The sequence below is a fragment of the Sminthopsis crassicaudata genome, chromosome 1 (assembly GCF_048593235.1).
Source record: "Sminthopsis crassicaudata isolate SCR6 chromosome 1, ASM4859323v1, whole genome shotgun sequence".
Lineage (NCBI taxonomy): Eukaryota > Metazoa > Chordata > Mammalia > Dasyuromorphia > Dasyuridae > Sminthopsis > Sminthopsis crassicaudata.
This window is the reverse complement of record NC_133617.1, coordinates 66159912-66182656: the sequence shown is the minus strand read 5'-3', so window position 1 is coordinate 66182656 and position 22745 is coordinate 66159912. Positions and strand designations below refer to the sequence as shown.

Genomic DNA, 22745 nt, shown 5'->3' with positions numbered 1-22745 from the left:
TGCAGGGAACATACATGCACTGTTAAATTCAGTGAATGTGTTGGTTAGTTTTGCTTCTCTAATTCCTTAACTTCTTTTCTTTCTTATTGTTTTTTTTTAAACAAGGAAGACAACTTGTATAGGGTAATTATATGGGAACGTTAGATACAACTGGAAATGAAAGGAAAAACAAATTATATTAATTTTTTTAAGAGAAATGGTTATGGGTAAAGAAGATGGAATTACAAATTTCAGGTTCTTAGAGGTGGTAAAGATGCTAAATTGTGGAATATAACAGACAGTGAATGTTGAAATGGAACAGATAATATAGTAATTGGAGGAATTATGGTCAGGATGTTAAAGAAGTCATCTATATGATTATAAATATTTAGAATAGATTTTATTTTTCCTGTTTTCTTATCGAGGGAAAGGTAAGAAAAGGATTCTATTCTTAACTTTTTTTTAAAGTTTAAGCTACTTCAGTTTAAAATGCCACTAAGATTTCTGGGAAACCCTATATACACATTAACAGTTCTTATAAGACACTTTCTTATTAGCCTCGGAATGAACTCTACATCAAAAAATACAACTTTGGACAAAAATGAAGTTTTCTTACAGCCAAGATTTGGAGCATTTGTCTTATTTCATTAAGACAAAATGGTTCATTCTTTAGAACTGAGTATTTCTAAAATACCACAAAAGAGGCACCACAAGCTCTTCTACACAGAAGTCTCCATATCTACAGAATTTTCTATAGACCTGTCCAGTCAATCAACAAGGATTTATAAAGAACCTACATATACACAGAAGATAGCTAGTTAATCCAGAGGAAAGAGAACTGGGTCTAAAGTCAAAACCTGACTTCAAATACAATCTCAGAGACATATTAGTTATATAATCCTGGGCAAGTCATTTAACTACCATTTGTCTTAATATTCTGGAGAAAGAAATGGTAAAGTACTACCTTTGCCAAGGAAAGTATTGGCTTGCTATGGTCCACAGGGTCATGAAGAGTCAGACACAACTCAAAGACTGAATAATAACAACTAAGATACAAGAAGTATATTAGGCACTGGTGACATAAAGATAGTTCCCATCCTCAAAGAACTTGTTTTCTATTGGGAAAAACATATATACACATATAAGCACAGACAATATATAAACAAAGTAACAGGGGGACATGGATGTAGTGCATATCTACAGAAGGAGACCCCTGACAATTGAAAGGATCAGAGAAAATTTCCCAGGAGAAGCAGTCTTTGCCTTGAGCTCTGAAGAAAACTAGGGATTCTAAGGTGAAAATGAGTAGTGTGAGCATTCCAGTCACAGTAGAAAGCCAAAGATAAAGCCAAGAGTTTCTAGATCTTTAAGACCTGATCACTTAACAAGTATTTATTTGGTTGATTACATATCCTGCACTTGTTTACCTGTGACTATTTTATAGCCATCCAGTGGAACAGGGACTTGTTGAAGGTAAAAACTCTTTCACATTTGTATTTGTATTCCAAGTGAGGACCACAGTACCTGGAATATAGTAGATGTTTAATAATGCTTGCTTATTGATAAAATATGAGTTAATAGCTTTCAGAGATCCCTTCCAACTCTAGAATTTTTAAATTCTGTGTATAAAAGGACATGAAGACATTTAACCTGAAAGAAGATTGGAGGAACCATTGTTTGCAAGTATTTACAGGGTTGTCATGTGAAAGAGGGTGTATAATTTTTCTACATCTTCAGAGAGAAGAACAAGGAACAATAGAAATGATAGAAAAGTAAATTCTGGTTTGATGAGGGAAAATTTCCTGACAATCCAAGTTTTCCATAAGGTCGTGAATTTCATACTGAATCTTGGCTCCTTATATCCTCCCTGAGAATGGGCTTGTGGGAGCTCCTTAAATGATCAATGAGCAAACTCCTTTAAAGGTTTGAACTCCTTTAAAGGTGTGAACTCTGAACTAGAGAATTGTTAAGTACCATGCTAAATTAGATAATTATATCCATTCCAGTGACTTAGCACCTTGTAAAAATCCTAACATATCTTTAAGTGGAAGCTCTAAGAAAAGTCCTCTACCTTCCAGTCAGAAGGAGGAGTCCCAAGGGAAGAGAACATACCTTTGAAGTGTGAGCTCAAAGGGTGAAGTCATTTTTCAGGAGGATAACAGGAGTGAAGGAAAGTTAAGAGCTGGAAAACCACATAGTACAAATCTCGTTTTTACAGATGAGGAAACTGAAGTCTTTAAAAAGTTAACTAAACAGCCTACATACACACACAGATGGTGGGCCAGGATGCAAAGGCTTCCTGAGGGGCAGAACTCTTTCCACTACACCACACTGGCAGTAAATGAGTCAGACCTTGAAGAAAAAGAATTTCAGATGACCTATATGTACCAAAAATATTCACAGCCTTCAAACTGAAGGGATGTGCAGCAACTGGGGAACAGTTCAATAAACTATGGCTATGTATTTATATTGGAATATAATTGCTTCTGATTCTACAAAGATCACAATGAACACAATTGCTTAGCAACCACAAAGTATCAATGGGAGCAAACTGTACATCATTGAAATTGTTGCAAAATTTCCCAAACACAAATAAACTTTCCTCACATTCCTTCTTGCACCTATTCAATCCTGTTTTAGTCCATTTCTAATTGTCTTGTCTCAAGATTTTACTTATACTCACATGCGCGCACACACACACCTTGCAAATGGTTTACTTGTCCAATTACAATCATCATCTAGGGAATAAAAATTTTTTTTATCTCTTCTTTTGAAATGAAGATTTAAAATAGACCCAGTTGGACTAACTGGATCTATTTTAAACCCCTATTTCAAAGGGATTTGAAGCATTCATAATGCTTTAGATATTAAGCTCAATATACTAAGAACATTTCACAACACTATTCTTTGAACTTAATTTTGAGGCTCTATCAACATTGGGTTTTTTTTTTAACTTCACAGCCACATTATCACAAGTACCAAAGTAACCACACTCAGGTTTAATCAATAATGTGAACTTGCAAAGACTCAACCTTCTTAAAAAGCTGCTAGAAAACAACAAAGTATTCACAGTTATGCTACTACATACACTAAAAGGAACACCGTAACGAAAGTGACAGACATGAAAACACAAACTCATATAATGGCATTTGACAAAAAGGGAAGGCATGTAGAGTAACAAAGAAAATATAATAATTCAAAGTATCCTGGAAGGGAGACATGGAACATATCACCTTAAAACAGTCTTTTGAATGAGACAAAGTTACCTGTAGAATTCAGCCCTACATATGGCTGCCTAAGTGATTTCTAGAATAATACTGCTCAGGACAATACACAGTACATATACTTCCTCTTCTCGGGCAAGGGAAAAGGGAAAACACCTGGAAATAGGTTCAATATTCAGACCAAGTCCTAGAAAAGTAAAATCATCTTTTCTGGGACCATTATTTTGACCTAAATTAAGTTGCATATGATCTTAAGTATGGTTTACTGGTCATTTCATTGGCTATTTCATGAAACTAAGTTCAGAAGAAGAATCATTTTTAACAATATTTTATTCTGCTCAGCCTTTCTGAATACAACTATATCATGTTCACATGAAAGGAAATTATAGGGAGATGTTGTTAGAGGTAGGAGATTAGAATAAAGATCAGAAAAAATGCTATATAAACATCTATAGAAGATCAGAATGAATAAGCTAGGTCTAAGATGCTAAGACAATTTTCTGAAAATAGATTTTTCACTCCATGAAACCTGCATATATTAGAAGATGCTAAGCAATGAAATTTGTAATAGACCACGAGTGAGAAAAATCTCTATCATTCACACAGACATCAGGTGAATGCAGAGAAGAAACAAGGGGAAGAAAAAAAAAGCCCTGCTTGTTTACTCCTGAGACAGTTCCTACCCCATACCTATTTTCCCATCAAGATCTACATTCCCATTCATACTTACACAAGGACCTCTGCATCCCAGTTAAGTGTCTGAAAGGATCGAAGGATAAGAACATGGTATGAGACATTTCTTATTCCTATCTACTTTAGCTCTGCTCTCCCATGTCCCATTCCAGTTCTTCCCATTTTTTTCAATGTATTATCTCCCTACAACATGAGCTCTCAGAAAGCAGATGCTCTCATTTTTCTACCAGTATTCTCAACTCTTAATACAGTGCCTGGCACATAATAATCACTTAATAAATGCTTTTGCATTGAAGTCAGAAGAGCTCCAATTCCATATTTAACAAACTTATCTACATTTTAGACAACTTCCCTCTGGCATTCAGAGAGACTTGGCTTCCCTCATTAGACTGCATTTCTAGCTATCCATTCCAGCTTTGGCCACACTTTTTGCCCACTGTTTTTACACACACACACACACACTCAACACAGGTTCTAGAGAGGAAATCAGAATACCATCATACTCTCTCTTTGCCACCTTCACCAAGCAAATTCATGGACTATGAGGGTCAAACACTTGATACTGTGACCACCTACTTACAGTTTCACAATTAAAAGCTTTGAAATTCCTTTATTATCTATCATTCCAACTCTCCCTTAACCCATTCCTCTTCTTCCATCTCTCAGTACTCAAGAGAGATCTTGACCCTATATTTAACTAGATCTTATCCACACTGTTACTATACTCTGAAATTCCTTGACACCCCCCTCCCCCTGTCCTATTGATGGCAACAATTTGCTAAACTCTAAACTTGGATTACTCTGATCATCTGCCTCCTCTGCTCCTACACATATAATACTGAATGAAAAAGGAAGAAATCACATCCACAATATGTCATTATAAATTTATATTCAGACTAAATGAAAAGCTTCTATTAAGCTCTTACTATTTACAAAGTCTTAGAAATGGAGATACAAAGAAAAAAATCCTATAGGACATGTTCAAGGAGCTTGAATTTCTAGCAAGTAGTGACAACACAGAATACTTCAGGTCTAAATTCGATGGAAAGTCCAAGAACTCTGGGAGCAAAAAATTTCTTTTCCTGGTGTTTAGGAGGTATGGTAATTGAGGAGGCAGAATTACTGAAGGCTCTGCCAAATCTCACTGCTTCTCGAGCTACAAGGGCTGAGTCAAAAACAGGACTGTGGTATGTATGAAAGGCTGCTCATGGCAACAACATTTATAAAAGCATTTGTCTCTAGAGCAATCTATCAATATTATTCTTGTAATGACCCTTTAATGGAAAGTGATATCTTCTTTTCATAAAGAATCAAGCTCAGAGATATTAACTGACATATCTTGGGTCACACAGCTATTAAGTACATTAGGTAGGATGTGAGCTGAAGTCTCCCTAACACTAGCATTCTACCAATACACTACGCCACCAAGGTACCTGAGCTAAGGATCCTGAGCTGTTTCCATCAGGGTCTGAAGAAAGGTTGTGCTCAAAGGAGTTAAGGTGTTTTGACTTTTCTGATACATGCTGCCTCCTGTATCTCCCTTGGGGAAGAAAGGGAAAAATGTAGGTTTTGCTACTTTGCTGTTACATAAATCGCCATAGTCCCAGTTAGGAAATCCTTTTATTCCTTACTAATTTATTCTCTATTCTGAAACCTTTTCTTCTCAAGTCTCCTCTGCCCTCTCGACCTCCTGAATCATTCCCCTGTGAGCTGTCTGGAATGCTCTCCATCTTTACCTCTAGTATATCTTGCTGCCTTCTAAATTGCCAGCTTCTATGTCAGAAGTTTTTTTTAAAAGATGCTGTGTAATAAACCCTTTTAAAAGTCTGGTGAAACTCTATGGACCACTTTCTCAGAATGTTTTTAAATACATAAAACATAAAATGTATGATATTACAAAGGTGAAATTATATTGAAATGCAGTTATCAAAATATTTTAAAACAATTTCACAGACTCTAGTACAAGAACTTCTGCTATATCTTCCATTCTTGATTCCCTCAGCTGCTAATTAATAGCAGTAATAATAAGCAATTAGATAACATTTTAAGGTTTGAAAAGTACTTTCCATATTTCATGTTATCCTTACCACAACTATAACACAAAACTACTCAGCAGCCACCAAAAACTGCTAAAAGAAATTAAATATAACCAAAAAAGCAATGGAGCTCAAGATGCAACTCGAAATAACAATCCTACAAACCTAAGTCTAATCATCAAGAAAACGGATGTTCAGAAAAGGAAAGGCAATTGAAGCATTGCTTAAAAAAAAAGAAAAACAACACAGAAATGAACAGATTATTCAACTTGCTAACACCCCAAAACAGAAATACAATTTCGTAAATAAATACAAATACCTCCCCAAAATAATGAAATAAATTAACCCTCTACAAATTCTTTGAAAAGGATGAAAAGAACGTTAAAGATAACAATTGGACTGCAATGAAAGGCACCATTAAGAGAATTATGAAAGAAAACAAGGGGATTAAAGATGAAAATAAAACTTAAATAGGATAAATGATAGTATGGAGTCAGGCTCAAAACACTAAGAACTTACCTCCTGGAAATACTTCCTCCCATTCACACACAATTGAGTCAATCAGCATTTACTAAGCATCTACTATGTACCAGGCCGGGTGCTAATCACTGGGGATGGGAAGAAAGATAAAGACAGTACCTGCTGGAAGAGCTCACAGCCTAAAGAAGTGAATTTTCAAACAACTACATACAAGACAAGCTATATACAGGATAAGTTGAAAGAAAATCGACAACTGAAGACACCAGCATTAAAAAAGGAGTAGGAAATGATTCCTGCAGAATACAAGGTTTTTATTAAGACTTGAAGGAAGCAAAAATAAGGAATGAGAAGGAAGAGTCTTTCAAGACATAGAACAGCTAGTGAAAATACAGTGTACAGAGATGAATTAACTTGTTCAAGGAACAGCAAGGAGGTCAATGTCATTGGGTTACAGAGTTCAGAGAAGGTGAAGGAAAATATATGAAAGGTAAGAGGGAGGACTTACGTTGGATTTTGAATGTCAGAGAATTTTATATTTAACCCTAGAGGTGAAAGGAAGCCAGTTGAGTTTATTTAGTAAGGTGGAGAACAAAGGCTCCTTCCTTTCCCCTCCCTTCTATACCCCCGGGAAGTGATGTCATATGGTTGAACCTTAAGGCACTGGCCACAGACTAGAGTGATAAGAAATCTGTGATACACAAACCGACCCAATTGCAATAATCGAGGCACTTAAATGATAAGGGCTTGTACTAGGAAGATGGCAGTGTCAGAGGGAAAAGGGGGTATATACAAAAGATGTTTCAAAGGCAAAATCCATAGGCCTTGGCAACAGCTTGGATGGGAGAAGAGGAGGAATTTATGAGAGAAAGTTAAGAGTCAAGAATGTCAACTAGGCTTTAAGCCAAGATGACCTGAGGGGGTGGTGGTAGTACCCTCGGCAGAAAAAGGTAAATAAGAGAGAAAGGATTTTTAGGGGAAAATGAGTTTGGTTTTAAGCATATTTAATTTAAGATGACTATGGGATATCCAGTTTTTAAAATCTAATTTAAAGCTATAAATAACAAGACTGAAAGTCAGATGAGAGGTTGAAGCTAGACAAATATACCTGAGAAACATGCAAAGAAACGACAGTTGAACCAATGGAAACCAGTAAGATCACCAAGTGAAAAAGTGTAGAGGGAGAAGAAAAGAAGGCCTGAGAAAAAGGCCTTGGGAGATAACAGTTAACAAACCTAACCTGGATGAAAATCCTGCAAAAAAGACTGAAAAGGAATAAAGAAAACAGGTGAACTGATGAAATTTTGGGGACTAATATACAGAATGAAAAGTAATAAAAGGGAAAAAGAAGGAAATGTGTGATGTACCCTGAACAAGTCCATGGGTAACTCATGTAATCTCTCAGAAAAAAAAAAAGGAAGTTAAAGTGGAATGGGTCAAGGACAGATAAAACAAGGAGAAAAAATGGGGAAGATCTCAACTCAATTGGGAGGTAAAAGGTCATAGGGGAAGAAATCGCATAGTAAGAAAAATCCTACAATGAGAGATGGTAAGCTTTCAATGGGTTTAATCCATAGAGTGCTAGCAAATGGGAAGATAATTTCTTTTGAGAGTTGTACTTCCATAGACACCATCCAGTCTCAGAAAATGAGGGGTCAGACCTCTTGGGGACAACTAGCATTCAAAAAATTGGGAGGGCATGGACCCAAAATGAAGAATATAATTGTCATGGGAAGCCAGAGAATAGAAGTAAATCTCATAAGTTGTTATACAGGAAAATTCCTGTCATGGGGCAATATTTGTTTCCTTAATACCTCACACATAAACTGACACTGCTAAGAGTAAGGCACAAGAGAAGAAAAAAAAAACAAACAAAAAAAAAAAAAAACAAACAAACAAGAAGGTAAGATCTGCAAAGTCAATAGAGAAATTGTTAAAAGAAGGAACTCAAAAGGTGGTTCTATAGAGACTTTAATTCCATGAGAAACACAAAGAAGTTTAAAAGAGGGAAGGATTTTGAATTAGGCACTTAAGAGAAAAAGAGGAGAAGAATAAAATAATTGAATAGAAGGAGCCTAATAATGGGTTCAAAGTGTATGAGCATTTGTTTTATTTACATAATTACAAAGTACTTTCCTAAATGCTTATAACCATTTCACAGCTTCACCTTGTGTTTATAATTGCACAATCCCTCTAATACTGACTGCTGTCACTTTCTGTCATCTTTGACAATTTGTAGGATGAAGGTGAAATCTTTATTGTTTTGATTAGCACTTCTATTATTAGTGACTTGGAATATTCTTTCATATAGTTGTTTCACTTTTATCAGAGAAGTCTGAGTCAAGGATTTCTTCCCTCCCCCTCCTTAGAGTGCTTCCCTTCTTATCTTAAGTGCATTAATTTTGTCTGTGCAGAAGTCATCAGAAGTTATCAGTTTTTTTGTAACTACCTCAGTCTCCTCTGGGTAAGAATGCATAGAGTTAAAGGCAGTGAGATTAACACAGTAGATAGAATACCAGCCCTGGAGTTAGAAGGGCCTGATACTTAATACTTTTATGACCCTAGACAAATCACTAAACTCCAACTGTCTCAAAAAACCACAATAACAACAACAAAAACAGACTTGTGAAATGTATATAATCTGTTTCTCTTCTAATTTTTTTCTAGTATGATCTTTAATATTATGGTTGTGTTTCCATTTAGAATGTATTGTGAAACATAATATAAGGTGTTGGTCTAAGCCTAATTTCTGTCAGACAGCTTTCCCACCAGATTTTATCAAAAATTATCTAGAAAAAACTACTTATTTGATTGAGTTCCATTGCCTCTGATTCTACAACTGTTTCACTGATCTATCTATTCTTTAACTAATAACAAATATTTTTGATGGCTGTTGCTTTATAATTCAGTCTGAGATGTGAGAGTGCTATTCCCCTTTGTCCCTATTTGTTTTTCATCAATTCCCCCAATGTTCTAGATCTTTTGTTTTTCCAAATTAATTTTGTTATTATTTATCAAGTTCTAGAAAGTATTCCCTTGGTAAATGATACAGCACTAAAAATATAAATTAACTTCTTTTTCCTCCCTCTCCTCAAAAGTTCTGCAACAGTTCCTTATATCCTCCAGTCAAAAATTAGAACTTATACCCCAACTTCTCAACCTCTTTCCACTCAACCATAAAAGTCATCTCCAGCTCCCCTCTAGCTCATTTTTAGATATAATTACACAGAGTTCCATGTAGACAATGGACAGATGACACACAGAAAGAACATTTTTCATAATGTCTCATCTACATGAGGGCATGATACATATGATGCATGTTAAATTTGGAATTATGGAAGAAAATAATTAAATTTCATATTCTTTGGCCTAGAGATTATCACACTAATGGGGATATATCCCAAGTATTTCCCTACTACTGGAAAATGAACTAAGAGGCCTAATAGCTGGAACAGACTAGATATACAATGGTTTCTTCCTGTGCAGATAGGAACAGAACATGGGCATCCAGTTAGGAACAGTAAAGAGGAAGATGGCACTGGTAGGAAGATTAATGTGGGAGAGGAAGAGGAGAACCATCTTAGTTGTTCTTCTCACAAAATACTATCTCCTCTCAGTCATCAGCCTCATATACTATCATGACATCCCACCATGCCATACGATGGCAGTTATGTATACTTTTTTGGTTAATTTTTCTTAATACATGTTATTTCATTACCAGGGAAAGTTCTATGGTGGGGTGTGAGGAAGAAGTAGCTGGTAATATTGGGAAGTCAAAGAATATAAAAACAAAAGGCACCAATAAAAACTTCATAGCACAAGGAAAGGATGTGCTTACTAAGAGTTTTATCTTATGCAAAATATTACTTGTTTAATAAGGCACTAAGTAGATACAGGAATAAAAAAAAATTCCATCCTACTTAAGTCCCACCACCCCAAAAAAAACAAGTCCTTTATCCACACTTTCTCCAAAAAACTGAGAGATTTAGATTTTTAGGCTTCCTTTAGGCTTCAGTTTCCTCATCTGTAAAATGAAGAAAGAAGAGATGCTCTCTAGCAATTCTTATATCTCTGCCATTGCATATAATAGTAATTGCTGGGACTCGAAGGTTATTTCTTAGTCAAAAATGCACCTCCTTGGGAGAAGCTTTATATGCAGTGGATAGAGAACAAGACTTGGAACCTCAGCTGAATTCGGCCAAAATCCCACCTATGATACAGTTTGAAAAAGAAAAGAACAAGAGTTTTCCACAGAGTGGCTTTAAGTAGATTTGGGACAGGGGAAAATGCTAGGTATTGGGGTTTTTTTTGGAGGGAGCACCTACCTTATAAAACAAGGGAATTTGGACTACATAGCCTCTAAAATCCTTTCTAGTTCTTTGATTGACCCTTGAAGACCCATTTCCTCTGCCAAACATTTCCTCACCCCTGGGCCCTCAGGGATGTCTCCATCCTCTAGATTCAAATAGTAATTAAGGCTGCTTCATGTTGAGTACATCCTCATAGTATCATCAGTTTAACTGGGTTTGTTTTGGGGGAGGAAGGGAGGGGAGTTGGTTTTGCTTTTTTTGGCCTGGTCTACTCTGCATGACTACAAACTCCCTGAAGGCAGTGATTCTATCTTACTCATCTCTGTATCCTCCTCGGTGGCTAACACAAAGCCTTGCACGTTAATCAGTGTTTCATTAATGACAACAGTAACAATGACTCAAATGAGAAATCAGGGGAAAAGGGAAATTTGCAGCTGTGGCGTAGGTGGCAGGTTCCCAGAAAAGGAGAGCTTGATCCCACCTCTAGCTAAAAGCAGAGAATTCACCGTGCTTCTCCTTTTGCATAGAAGAGTCCCAAGGAGTAGAGTTTATAACTCTCCTCACTGCAGCTGTTCCCCGAGGTGCCTCTAAGATGAGCACTGCCAGGGCCAAATAGTCTATAAAAAGGATGAAGAAACCTGGGAATTTTCCACAGAGGTAGAGCCAGAAAAACAGAAGCCATCATTATTAGCACGTCAGGTAGCAAAACTGACTTGGGAAGTGCAAGAGCTCCCCCTGCCGATCACTGAGGAAAACAAACTAGTCCATGAATCTAAAATTACAGGGCCAGCTCACTAGCACTGAACAGATCAGATGCTTCCAAGAGGGAAGCCTGATAGTCACTAATACAAACTGTCATCCTGAAAGGATGAGACTTGGGAGATCGGTGCATCCAAGCCCCACGCTCCAGAGAACAGCACATCAGGGGCCTATCAAACCAACCTTGACATCTTGTCACAACACATCTACCTTTGCACTAAAGAATGTTATCTATATAAACAAGTTAAGTTCAACAGAAAAAGCTCTGCCAACCCATGGCCTAACCCCTCAATATTCTCCTTTTCTGAAATTCATGCCAGTGTTGGCTTTATCATTTAAAAAAAAAATCTGTCTGACATCTTCCAGGGCCTCAGCCATGGATGCACTGGAATATAAGCCCAGGACTGGACCAGGGTCCTGTTTGTTCTAGCTACACTGCCAAAGGAAATGTTTTTATCTGTCAATAATTTAGGCAATGGAGAAGATAGCCTGCCGAGAGCTAAGAAACACTTTTCTCTGAACAACCTTCAGTTGTTTTAATTAAATCCTAGTAACACCTCTCTCATGAAGTTATCTTATCTAGTAGGTAAGGATCTTCTCCCCAGATCTTTTAATATATTGCATTTACCATGCTTTTTGTGTATTATGCATTATAAATATTTTTTTTTATCTTAACTCTCTCCTGACCCACAGAACAAGAAGGGGAGAGGTGTTCCTAGTAGTATGCTTTCAATTAAATTCTTCCAAAATCCATTAAGGGCTGGCACCATGGGAAGTTTTTTAAAAGGTAAAGAGGGGAAAGGAAGATGAGCTAGGTTGCAGGGGGAGGAGGGGGAGAAGCACAGAGACATAAAAGAGCAGAGTATAAGAACACACTGTAATCAAGTTTGGATGCAATAGTGAGAACAGCAGTTCTAAATTAAATCTGAAAAGAGAAGTAAACTTCCAATTCTGAATGTCCTTACCCAGTCAGGCAATAAACATGTATTAAGTTCTTTACTATGTGCCAAGTATTGTGCTAAAAACTGGAATCTTAGTAAAATCAAGACAGTATGAGGTCTTTGTCTCCATTGCTTAGAATGGTATTATATACATAGTAAGCACTTAATAAATGTTGAATAAATATGACCCCTGGGATGCCAAAGGAATCTAAACATAATTTAGAAGAAATTGGGGTGCCATTTAATAATCCCAAACAGGAGTGATGGGAGAAGATAAAGATAAATGAAAGTTAAGTCTGGCAGAAACATTAAGGAGGGACTTAAAAAAGGAAGGAAAAAGCAGAGAAGAGATATCTCAGTAGGCTATTAAAATAGTTCAAGTGGGTGGGTAATCAACCAGCAAGTATTTATTAAGCATCTACTCAGTATTATGATATGCTAAATGCCAATATGCTATTTTATTATGAATACCAAAACCAAAAATTAAACCCTTTCTGTCTTAAAGGAGCTAATATTCTACTAATATTCACTGAAGTGAATGCAAAATAAATAATGCAAGTAGTAGTTTTATCTTTTTGTTTGTTTTTTTCTTGTGGTTTTTTTCCCCCCTTTTGGTCTGATTTTTCTTGCACAACATAATATGGTAATATGGTTAAAAGAACAGAACATATTTAGCCTATATCAGATTGCTTACTATCTTGGAAGAGGAGAGGTAGAGAGAGAAATAGGGAGAGAGAAAAAGTTGGAACACATAGTTTTACAATATTGAATGTTGAAAATTATCTTTACGTGTATTTGGAAAAATAAAATACTATTGAGGGGAAAAATAAATTCAAGGCAATTTTAGGGGCACAAGAGGAACAAACATAAAGAGAATTAGAAGAATGCTAAGAAAATCTCAGAGAAGGTACCATTTGAATTGAACTTTAAGGGAACTAGGAATTCCTAACAGTAGTGCTAAAGATAAAGAAATATACATTCCAGGAATGGAGGACTTATTATACAAATCACAGAGATAAGAAATGGTATGGCACCTATGAGAAATAACAAGAAAACTAGTCTGGCTAGACCAGTCAGTAAAAGAGAGTGATGTATTAACAAACCTAGAAAGGTAGGCTGAAATAAAGATTATCAAGTATTTAACTGTCCACATCTGGACCTATCACTAGAAAAGAAAGAGGTAGATTATTGCCCAAAATGTTCTAAGAGTGGACTCATATCTTTAACCTTTATCAGATCGCTGCTATTTAGAGGAGGGGGGAGAGAAGGGAAGGAAGGTGAAAAATTTGGAACACAAGGTTTTGCAAAGGTGAATGCTGAAAACTATCTTTCCAAAAAATGAAACACTACTAGAGAAAAAAAACCTATACCTTTGGGAGCTAACCCACACAAAAAAAGAATGGATTAAGTAGTCTAATGATGAGAATTAAGACTGACCACTAATCAAACAGTATAAACTCTTTACTCTGAATTTCTATTCCCTACTGAATCTAGGACAAAAGGACTCACACAAAGAGAAAGGAAGGGCTTCAGAGGCTCTAGTACTTTCTCATTCTATAACTGGCAGAAAAATGAACTTTTCAGAAAATTCCAAAATGAAAATGAAGACAACCAAAAGAGAGGTGAAATAAATGGTCCATTTAAAAACTGTTAGCAGACACTATGTACTTGGAAAAAATTCACTGTCAATTCAAACTAAGGATGCCTGGAGATTTCTTGTATAGACCTTATTCCTTATCATCATCAAAGAATGACAGGCTGAGGTGTCTCTTTTCTAAGATAAGTTGCTGTCAATATTTTTCTGCTAAGAAAAGCAATAAGAATGTTATAAGAATCTTCTCAGATAAAATAACCTCAGAAAACTTAACAATTTTAGATCTTGATTTTGTGATTTCCAAATCTCTTGAGGAGATATCACAAAAGAGCTTCAAACAATTAGGCAAGCAAAGTTAATTTGAAAAATAAATATAGTTGATGCTATATAGTACTTTTAGAAGAAGATCTAGGATGATTCATTTATCCACTGGTTTTAGTGAAACGTTTTTTCCTCCACTTTTAATCTTTACTGCAAGGCAAGACTAATCAGAGAGGGGAAAAGGAGGGCAACAGAGAATGAAAGTGAACAAGATTAAATAAAAGATGGACAGTCTGGGCTGTCAAGAAACAAGAAATCATTAAAACTTTAAAAAACCAGAAGTTCTATAACTCAAGAAGGTCTGCAAGTCCACTACCCTCTCTCCATTAATTCCAAGCTGACTCTCTTAAAGTCCCAGGTGCACCTAATTGGTAATATGGCCTCATTTTTGGAAGGACACTCCTCACTATGCTCAAAAAGTTATCAAACTATGTATACCCTTTGATCCAGCTGTGTTACTACGGGGTTTATGTCCCAAAGAGATCTTAAAGGAGGGAAAGGGACCCACATGTGCAAAAATGTTTGTGGCAGCCCTTTTTGTAGTGGCCAGAAACTGGAAACTGAGTGGATACCCATCAAATGGCTGAATAAATTATGTTATATGAATGTTATAGAATATTATTGTTCTGTAAGAAATGACCAGCAGGACGATTTCAGAGAGGCCTGGAGAGACTTACTTACATGAACTGATGCTGAGTGAAATGAGTAGGACCAGGAGATCATTATACATGGCAACAAGAAGACTATACAATGATCTGCTGGACTTGTCTGTCTTCAACAACGAAATAATGCAAACCAATTCCAATTGTTCAGTGATGAAGAGAGTCATCTATACCCAGAGAGAAGCCTGTGGGAACTGAGTGTGGACCACAACATAGCACTTTCACACTTTCTGTTGATGTTTACTTACATTTTCTTTTTCTTCTCAGGTTTTTTTGCCTAGATCCAATTTTTCTTGTGCAACAAGACACTGTATAAATATGTGTATGTATATTGGATTCAAAATATATTTTCCCATATTTAATATGTATTGGATTACCTGTCATCTGGGGAGGGGTTGGGGAAAGAGGGAAAAATTTGGAATACAAAGTATTGCAAGGATTAATGTTGAAAATTGGGTAATTTTGGGTATGCATATTTTTGTAAATAAAAAACTTTAATTTAAAAAATACAATTGTAAAAGATCCTTTAAAAACATAAATATTGAGTGAAATTTTTTTAAAAAGGGGTACTCCTCACTGCCACTAACTAGTCATATGAGTCAAATTCACACACAAGCTAAATTTTCTTTTAAACTTTCCCTTATAACAATAGGCCTGGCCCTTGAGAAGGAAGGAGGGGGTACATGGAATTGGGGGTAGAAAAGGGAGTCTTTGCTTCCTCTAACAGGGATGGGGATAGGGAGAAAGGGGTGAGGATGAAGAGGGGACAATTCACTGTCAGGAAAGCAGAAGGAAGGGATAAGGGGGCATTGATAGGAAGGTTAAAGATTGGCTCTAGGTCACAGAGAAAGAGAAGTTGGGTCTCTGTGTAGGACTGAATTGCCCAGATACTTCCAAAGGCATTTCAGGGTAATCCACTGGCAGAGACAGGATCAAAACGAGTTCCTCCAAAACAAAAACAGTTTCTAATTTTCCTGTGCTGCTCCAAATAATCTACAACTCTCCTAAAATTGTGGTTGTTTAAAATATTATATAAATTTCAATGCTTTGTTCCCTCCAGGTTCAAAATAATTTCACTGCATAGAACATAAAAACAAAAATACAAGTTACTATCACAGTATTTTCTTCAAGCTCTCTAGTTTCTCCTCCCTCAATGTTGTGAGCATAGGGATTCTAAAGCCCTCTAAAACTAAAATAAAACTAGTACTAAAGTGTTCATCAAATAGCCCATTCCTTTCTCATCTTTGAATTCTTATTTTCAGCTCTTTGTACACTCATTATCATGTTAACATAGTTAACTTCCTTCAAGGGTGTAAGGAAGCTAAAAAGTCACCTACTCTAATACCTGAGCAGAAATTCAAATGCCATGCAACTAAGCCTGAAGACCAGTAGTGAGGAGAAAGCCCCTAATTGTAGAGGGAGCCCTTTTCACTTCTGCACAATTCCAATTGATAGGAAGTTTCTTCTTAGTATCCAGTCTCTGTCTACTTCTCCATAGCATCTACCCATTGTTTCTGGTTCTGTCACCTGAGGCCAAGGAAAAACAAGCCTGCTGTATTGTGTAAAGATCCGGTTGTCTCTAAGTTATCCTTCCAGACCACCATCTAAACTCAATCTCCCAGACTACTCTCCAGACCCAATGCTGCCCTCTTTTATCTTCGCAGAGATTGTAGTGAGAACTCAACGGGGCCTGGGGAAATACTTCAACCAATGAACTTGCTCCTCTTAAAGGTTGTGTAAACTCCTTTAAACATGTAAACTCTCCCCCAGAAGTCCAAAGGTGCAAACTCCTTTCAAAGGCCTGAACCAAAAGTGTGAATTCTGAGCTAGAGAATTGCCCAGACAACCTGAGTTATCACCTTGTAATCCTAACATTGCTTCTTTATGATGGTCCTTCAAATACTCAAATATGGTTATTGTGTTTATTTTAACTGGAAAATGCAACTAGATGGCTTTTCTAATGGGAGGGGGGGAGGATTATGGACTATAATCTCAATAATATGATACAGAATTAGAAAAAAAAAAAAAGATAACACAATCTTAGCCTGAAAGACAGTTATCTAGGACATGAAAGAACCATGCCCTCATCAGACCATCTTGTGCTCAGTTCTACACGCCCAACTGTAGAAAGAGTGCTGAAAAGCTAAAGCACATTCAGAGGAAACGATCAGGGTGGTGAAGGATCTAGAGACCAGGCAATATATAGAATGCTTAAAGGAAAGGAGGGACATTTAACCCAAGACAGGAGACAGACGACATCAAAACAGGCTGTCATTTTCCACGTGATCTAATGTTATCAAACATTTACTTGTCAATACATGGAAATACAACTGTCAATAAGATAAAACTGACTCAGTCCTCACCAAAGCATTTGATCCTAATGAAGAATGAAAGCTACTCTGCAATACCAGTAACCTCTCTGCAACGGCGTCAGGTTACAGATGGTGACAGTGAGGGAGATGGTGGAGCAAAGGTCAGCAGACAACGCTGTGCCAAGTCTGAACATTTCAGTACTTCCTTGGGGTGGAGGCTGCTCCCTCCTGCATACAGAACGCCTCATAAGGTTTGTGATGGGCCCATAGTGCCACCTAGTGGAGCTGAGGCCCCATCTGCACCTGGAGTCAAGTGGCCTGCCTCCCAGATTGTAACCACAGCATCCTGGGTGGGGGGGTTTGGTGGCCAGGTTAGAGCGACTGAGTTTGAGCATCAGTCTGAAAATGGAACAACTGTAACAACTGAGCAAGGAATGCTGCCTCGTCAGATAGGTAGACACACATTTTTTGATGCTTGTTTCAAATGTTTCTCACTGAAAAATTTTGCATGTTCAACTGATAATCTCAGGGTGCATGCTGAAGCTGATAGACCATTCAAAGAAATGGCAGTGCTTTAGGTTATCAAATGCCCTGGAAATAAATGTAGTAAAGTAATTTAAGTTTGAGCAGGATATTTGACAGTCTGATTATCTTGTGGACAAGATAGAAATATATGGATTAGAAGAGAAAACTGGAAGATTTGTATCTGGCTGATCAGACCCAAAGAGGAGTGCTTCAAGGTTATCTTTAGCTCTGGATTACTTAATAATTGTATTAATAACTTGGATGAAAAGGCATAGATGACACTTTTGACATTTAAAAATAGCACGAACCTGGCAAGGATCGCTAATATTGTATGACAAGTTCAGGATCCAACATCAGGCTGAATCAAAGATGAAAGATAGTAATGATATATATATAGTATTTTTTTTTAAATTTCACAAGTATGATATGGGAAAGAAGGAAAAACAGCTAATCAGCAGTTTGGGGGAAAAAATCTCAGGGTTTTAGTTGACTACAAGAAACTAAAAGAGTCAACTGTAACGTGGCAGGCAAAAGAGAGAATGAGAACTAAAGCTTCACCAAGAGATATCCTGTCAAGCAATAGAGAGATCGTCCCACCGAAATGTACCTGAGGAGATCACATTTCAAATACTATTTTGAGTTCTAAGAGCAACATTTTTAGAAATAAAGCTGCAGATCATCCAAAAGAGGGCAACCAACATTGTGAAGGACCTCAAGATCATGTCTTATGAGATTCTGTTTAACAAGCTGAGGATATTTAGCCAAGAAAAGAGGACTCTGGGTAGAGGTGATGTGACAGAATTTTTCACTTATTTAAATATCTCAAGTAAAAAAGGGATGAAACTTGTTCAGGAGCCAAGGGGTGCAAGATTCAGCATGATACAAGGAAAACTACTCATTAATGTTGTCCACAAGTGAAACGGGCTGCTTGGGAGTTCAAGCAAATGCTATGTATAAGGTTCATCTGAGTCTGCTGAGAACCTGAAGAATCAGCTCAGCTCCTTAGGAGCTTGTATGTGTGCCCTTCCTCCCTTCCCTCACCACCCTCCTCTTTCCCTTTCCTTCCTCTTACCCCAATCTCAGTCCCTCCCATGTAAAATAAGTATAGTAATATCTACACTCACTCCCCTAGTGCAAGTGTTGTGTGGAAAACATCTGATGAGCTTAGCACCATGCAAATGAATGAAAGTATACAATGCCATCGTGATTTTGTTTAAACCTCTTGAAATTTGTAAGAGGAAACTAAGGCCCCAAGTTACACACCAGGCTGGTGTTAGGACCAACACCAGAATCTACCTTGTTTTCCATTAACACACCACCACTGTTCTTTTCCATGAGGATCTGCAAAATCACTGATATAACATTAGCTTCATGGCACTTTTCTCCTAATGACTTTGAAGTATTATATAAATATTACTCCACTCATTTCATAGGAAGGACAAAAAGAAGGCATAAAGCTTCTTCAATATTATGACACCAGATAAAGAACAAGCATCAAAAATGTGTGTCTACCTGTCTGACAAAGAAGCATTCCTTGTACAATTGTTCCAATGCTCAAATTCAGTCATTCTAACATGAACACCAAACTCCCCTACCCAGCATGCTGATATTATACAATCCAGGAGGCAGGTCAGCCGAGTTGTGAAAGAAAGAAAACAGTACACAATGTCAAGATCCTAATAGTCAATGTCCCTTCCCCATTATAGACAATGGATGAAAGTAGGGAGAACAGAAACTTCTGGGATGATCATATTCTTAAAATGATGCCTCTAAGATTGTAGAAGAGATGACTGTCTTAAAACAGATAAGAGAATAAGGAAGACAATTTCCTCCTTGTGGTGTTAGGATTACTAAGTGAGAACTCAGGTTGTCTGGACAGTAACAAGGTGAGAATTCAGGTTTTCTGGACAATTACAAGGTGAGAACTCAGGTTGACTTGATAGAGGGGGCAAGCTCATTGGCTGGGGTGGTTCTTCCCAGAAGCCCTTGCATTATCCCACGCCCATTCTCTGGGAGAATAAAAGAGAGGACTCTCAGAGATAGAAGAAGACTCTCTGCATTGCATCAGGCTTGACGGGGCTCTCTGCAGGAAGGGAAGTCACTTCTCTGGACAAGAGTTAACAGCAACTGCCTGGAGACAACAGTTCCTTACAGGAAGAAGAATCTGTCGGAGAGATTTGAGTAGACACAGCAGATCTCTTCCCAGAGAGTGATCCGGCAGCTTCTGGAGACGACAGCTCGCTACAATTGGCGTCCACACGTGGGGCAAGGACTTTTGCTTATCCTGACAAGAGGAGCTAGACCAGACCTTCGCAATTTGGCGCCCGAACAGGGACAGACACGGTCCTGATTCCAGTGGAAAAGCCTCCCATCTAGATCTCAGTCTCTCTGACCCAGAACCGTGAGTAACGAGGAAACTTTGTTAAAGATTAAGTGAGCATGCTAATAGATAAATAAGGAACTTAACTTGTTAAGGGCTAAACCAGGAATCTTATAGCTGAAATGGGGCAGATGTTAGCTATATTCAATCCCTGGACCTCAGCCGACTCAACCCCAGCCCCAGAAGCAACCTCAGCTCCACCCCCATTCAGGAGTGGTACTATAGAGAGTATAATCAAGATAATTGAGGAGCAGAGTTTACTTGTAACCTGGGTACAGATTGCTAAACTCTTGGCTGCATTAAGACGTACATCCCCTTGGTTCTTAGAGGAAGAAAAGATAGATGTAGATAAATGGAAGCTAGTGGGATATGAAATGAAAGAATTTCAAGCAAAAAATGGGCCTCGTTCAATTTCTGCAGAAGTATTTTATATCTACAACATAGTTCAATTAGCCTTAAACTATCAAGCAAGTTGTAGGAAAAGGAAAAGTTCTAAAAATGAACAGAGGAGGAAGTGTGAGGAAAAAAGGAAAGATCAAGATCTTTCCCTAGAGCAAGAGGATTTAAATGAGGAATTATGGTATGATTCTCTTGAAGAAGCTTCAACCCTGCCTAGAGAACAGATTATTGACAGGCCCACATCAACCCCACCTTCAGAGATGGAGGAAGAAAGAGGGGAAGAGGCAGAAACACAAACAGAATTGCCTGTGAAGAAGCCTAAGCCTATGACAAGATTAGAAAAAGCATTGGTTAAAGCTAAGAGAGAAGGACAGGATATAAGTGATTTTATACATGCATATCCTGTGATTGAAAATACTGACTCTGTAGGTAAAAAAAGGAGAAGATATGCACCTTTAGATTTGAATAAAATTAAGGATTTGAAAAAAGGTTGTACCCTTTATGGGGCTACATCAGCTTATGTCAAAATGTTACTAGATGGTTTGTCTTATGAAGTCCTAACCCCGAATGATTGGAAATCCATAGCAAGGATATGCCTGGAACCTGGAGAAAATTTATTATGGCTTTCGGAATTTCATGAATTATGTAAAATTGTGGTTTATGTGTTTTGTGCATTAACCCACTTGCCAACAACTTAAATTCAATAAATGACACAGATAATTAGTATTACACCAAACCCAACATCATCTTCACCCTTTAATATTCTCTTGGGCAGGTCTAGGTTACAGATTGTAAAGACCCTGTTAATTGCCATCTAATCATCTTACAGATGGAAGCAACTAATAAGGAGAAAATGAATGTCCATAAAGGTCACAGAGCTGGGCACTCAAAGAAAGGAAAACAGATGGAAGGGAGATGAAAAAGAAGAAAAGACTAAAACAAAAGGGTAAGTAAGTGTCAGTACTGAGGGGTAAAAGTAAGGCAATTAAAGTACAGAGGTAAGGGGCAGGGTGAGGGGGAAAGACAGGTCATTTAGAGGCTAGTTTCAAAAACACCTGAATGCAGATGCATTTCTGTGAGGTTTGGAGGGATGGCTGCATAGTAGAAAAGGGTCCATAAGCAGATTCTCCAAATATGTATTTCTCACTCCCAGATGGGACCATCCTGCCTCCCTCCCCTAGGTTATTGCACCATCCAGTTCCCATCTTGAAGTTCATCATCTCTAAGTCAACCTCAGCCACCTGCGCAGGTGTCTAGGAAATGTAAACAAATCAGGAGTACTACTGCTTATGGAGAAAGCACTAGTCAAAGCCAGATGATTCTCCTGTGTCTCCTTAGGCCTAAACCATTCTCCCTGGCCACTAGTGCCACATCTGTATTTTCCATAAGCTCCTTAAAAAGAACTTTCCATCTTTTGTATCTGTATCTCCAGTGCGTGGGCATAGAGCAAGCTTAATAATAACATATTAATTATATGCTTTTTAATATGCTTTTTCATTCATCAATGTGTGGTCTATGCTAGCAATAATGGATGAAACTGCCACAGGTGACATTCAATGATTCTGGTGTCAAAAGCTAGAAATGCAGACTGATGTCAGATTCAAAAGAGCACTGTCTGACATGCTAGATTTTCCACACTGAAATCGTGGCAAAGATAGGCTTTAATCATGATTTCAATAGCACTATCTAACATGCCACTTAGAAAAAAAGGCAGTGAGTGGAATAATAAGCCTCACAATCAGTTAAGGTTCCCCCCTCCCCCCGAGGCAATTGGGGTTAAGTGACTTGCCCAGGGTCACATAGCTAGGACATGTTAAGCATTTGAGACCAGATTTAAAGTCAAGTCCTCCTGACTCTAAGGCCGATGCTGTATCCACTGTGCCATCTAGCTACCCCTCAAATCAGTAAGATTTCAGAGACTTCCTAGTCTAGATATATGAGCCTGGGCAAGTCAACTAATCTACACCTGCCTCTTTTCCTCAACTCTTAAAATGGAGATAATAATAGCACTTCCCTTCCAGGCTTATTGTGAGAATCACATGAGGTAACATCAGTAAAATGCTCAGCACAGTGCCAAGTATCTGAAAGGGAAGGCCGGGGGATGCATATCAAGGAGAGGCGTAGGGCAAGCAG

The 22745-nt window shown here is 37.6% G+C and overlaps 1 protein-coding gene across 5 annotated transcripts in view; it reads right to left on the bottom strand.

Annotated features, from left to right (window-relative positions):
- Positions 1–22745, bottom strand: part of KDM4B (lysine demethylase 4B) — a 273807-nt gene that overhangs the window by 181396 nt on the left and 69666 nt on the right. The window lies entirely within an intron of this gene.